Below are 3541 nucleotides of genomic sequence, written 5' to 3' on the forward strand. Positions count from 1 at the left end.
CAAATCACCATTTTGTGGATGATTGCTGCATGAACGACCGCTGTCCATGAGAAATAACAGGTTTAAAAGCCTGTATACACTGCATTGGATGACTGTTAGATTTTCATGAGTTCATCGGCCCTTTGACAGATTTTGTTTTCCGTCCTGATGGGCATCCAATCATCCTACAAGCTTAGCAGGGTTGCCAGGTTAGTCACCGACGAACCGACCGTTCTGCAGGTTGTACTGGATTATGTGTTTCGAAGAGCACTCGCAAACGACGTAACACACACACACACACACACACACACACACACACAAATATATATATATTTATATATATATATATATATATATATATACAATGAGCAGTCACAAATATGTACACATCTGTCTATATATATATACAGATGTGCATGTGTGTGTGAGTGCATGTGTTTGTGTGTGTGTGTGTGTGTGTGTGTGTGTGTGTGTGTGTGTGTGTGTGTGTGTGTGGTGTATGTGTACAGGAAGGGCTTCTTTCAGTTTCCGTGTACCAGATCCACTCACAAGGCTTTGGTTGGACCGGGGCTGCAGTAGAAGACATTCGCTCAAGGTGTCATACATTGGGACTGAACCCAGAACTATGGAGTTTGAAAAGTAAATCTCTTCTCATGCAGCCACGACTAATCGAAAGTGATTGAACATCACAGATCCTCTTAATCCTTTGATTCTTGTTGTTGTTATTGTTGCTGTACTCCTTCTTCTCCCCTCATTTCTGTTTACCTGTTTCCATATTCTATATTAAGACCATGAAAAAAAAAAAGGACCTAATCATACATTTGAAGAAGGAAGTCGTTTTAAAGTATAGCATAACAATAACAATCAAAACAATAAGTAAAACAAGAACAACAGAAAACAAGAGCAAGATTAAAAGTGATAAGAGAAATAAGTAGAGAGAGGGGGAGAAGAGGGAAGGGAGAGAGAGAGGGAGAGAAGAGAGACAGGCAGATAGAGAGACAGTGAGGGAGGTAAGTCAAAAAATACCGCTTGCAAAACATGCAGAACCAGTCGAAAATAAGAGGCGACAGCGTTGAACATTGTCAGTGCGACAAGCTGTTTATATATGTTTTATCATTATTATTACTATTATTATTATTAGTGTTATTATTATTGTCAGTGAAACAGGTAGTAGCTTTATGACAACTGATAGATTTGGTGGGACAACCACCGCCGCCACCACGATAACAACGACCACGACTAAGTACCCGGTCTGGACTTGTAAACGAACTGCTCTCACCGCTCTCTATTCGTCTCTCTCTCTCTCTCTCTCTCGCTTTCTTTCTCTCTTTTTCACTTTGTCTAGCTCTCACTCTTTAGTGTACTTTTCCTCTTCCTCTCTCTTTCTCTTCTCTTCTCTTTCTCACACATACTCAGACACACACTCTCTCCTTCTTCCCCTCTCTTCCTTTTCTGATATTACATTCTAGTTTCACCTTAGATCCATCGTTTCGTTCATGTGGACTAACGAGTTTACATGCAGGTAATCAGAAGAAGAAAAAAAGGGAGAAAAAAATCAGTTTATAGACCTACTGCAGTTCTTAGCAGACAATTTTACCCGACAGGAACAAAATAATAATAATAACAATAATAATAACAATCGGAAGCAAGATAAACCGCGAAGGGATACTAATTATAATAAGGAGGCTTATTGTACACCCGAAACTTGGAGTCAACCAACATAAACAAAAACAAAAGGTGAGTTACAGTATTTTCATTCTAGCGAAATGATTGCGTTTTCTATGAGTTGTACTCGTGAATCATATTTGAAAACAGCGCTCGCTGCCTCTGTGTTGTAAGTGCGATTCGTGCGTGCGTAGGTTCGCGCCGTGCGTGTGTATGTGTATGTGTGTCCGTGCGAGCGTTCACATGTGCATGTGCTATGTGTGTGCGTGTGTGTGCGAGTGTGCGAGTGTGTGTGTATACATGAGCCGACTTCGTTATTTCTATTCCTGGTAATGTTGCGTTTAAAAAATAAACTCAATTAAACCAAGGTTTAATTGTATTTCTTTCAACACACGTATCCACATCAAGAATCTTGCACACGAAATACACATACGAAAAAAATAAACTGTTTTCTCAGATTCTAAATAAGAATCAGTTTACACTGTTTGTTACATATGTGTGTGTGTGCGCGCGCGCGTGTGGGCGTGCGTGTGTATAAATGTATATTGATATTTACAAACGAGGAAAATGAACTTTCTAAAACAATAAGTGTGTGTGTGTGTGTATGTGTGTGTGTGTGCGTGCGTGTGTATGTGTGTGTGTGTGCGTGTGTATGTGTGTGCGTGTGTAAATAAATGAGTGTGTAGCATACAAACACACAGACGAGTGTCCGCGACTGTTCGCATATATGCACACACACACACACACACACACACAAATACACACACACACACACACAAATACACACACACACACACATATATATATATATATATATATATATTTATATTTATATACACACACGCGCACGCGCATACACACATTTATATATTACATATCCATGTGTATACATGTGTGTATGTATATGTTTGTGTGTCTGTGTTTGTCCCCCGACCATCGCTTGACAACCGATGTTGGTGCGTTGGCGTCTCCGTAACGTAGCGGTTCGGCAAAAGAAACCGATAGAATAAGTACTAGGCTTACAAAGAATAAGTCCTGGGGTCGATTTCTTCGACTAAAGTCGGTGCTCCAGTATGGCCGCAATCAAATGAAATATATATATTATCCAAAATGTATGCACTGTATATACATACATATATATATATATATATATATATATATATATATATATATATATAGTATACACACAATATGGAGTTTTTGTATTTACTTATTTAGTTGAGAAGATTCTTGCTGTGAATACGTGAAAACAACAGATTTTATTGCATCTCGGTAGGCTCATCATGCCAAAAATAACCACATGCACTGGTTATATTTCACTTTTATCTTTATTAGCCAATTCATTAAAATATAATCTATTAACAATTCGATTGCTTGATCAATCATTTCGTCAATCACAACTTGGTCTGTCAAAGTTTTTTCATCATCATTCGCAGCAACCTCACCAGTGACATAATCTTCGCTCCCTAATCCAGGCCTACATCATGTCTGTCTACCTGTCTCCTTTGCATGAATATATATATATATATATATATATATATATATATATATATATATATATATATATATATATATATATATATATTCTTGGGGCCGGCCAGATTTGACCAGTCTCGAGTGTAACCGGCTGAAACTGCAACGACGATCGGGAACTCGACTGACGAGAGAAAGCTTCGAATGACCCATCCTTGTTTTTTCCTATCCTTTTTATGTATCGTCTAACTGTCCGATGTTTTGTCGTCGCCTGTTACGTTCTTCTATTTTTGGTTTTGTTGATATATATATATATATATATATATATATATATATATATATATATATATATATATACATACATACATATGCATATATTGCTATATATAGGAAAATATGTATGCATATATATATGATGCATATA

The 3541-nt window shown here is 37.5% G+C and overlaps 1 protein-coding gene across 2 annotated transcripts in view; it reads left to right on the plus strand.

Annotated features, from left to right (window-relative positions):
• The first annotated feature begins 1001 nt into the window (after positions 1–1001).
• LOC106875289 (uncharacterized) overlaps positions 1002–3541 on the plus strand; it is an 86874-nt gene continuing 84334 nt past the window's right edge. For both annotated transcript variants that reach the window (XM_089354488.1, XM_089354489.1), the window contains exon 1: positions 1002–1716. The gene's annotated coding sequence lies outside the window, so the exon portion shown is untranslated. The remainder of the gene's footprint in view (positions 1717–3541) is intronic.

The sequence above is a fragment of the Octopus bimaculoides genome, chromosome 6, assembly GCF_046866305.1.
Source record: "Octopus bimaculoides isolate indiv1 chromosome 6, ASM4686630v1, whole genome shotgun sequence".
Taxonomy (NCBI): Eukaryota; Metazoa; Mollusca; class Cephalopoda; order Octopoda; family Octopodidae; genus Octopus; species Octopus bimaculoides.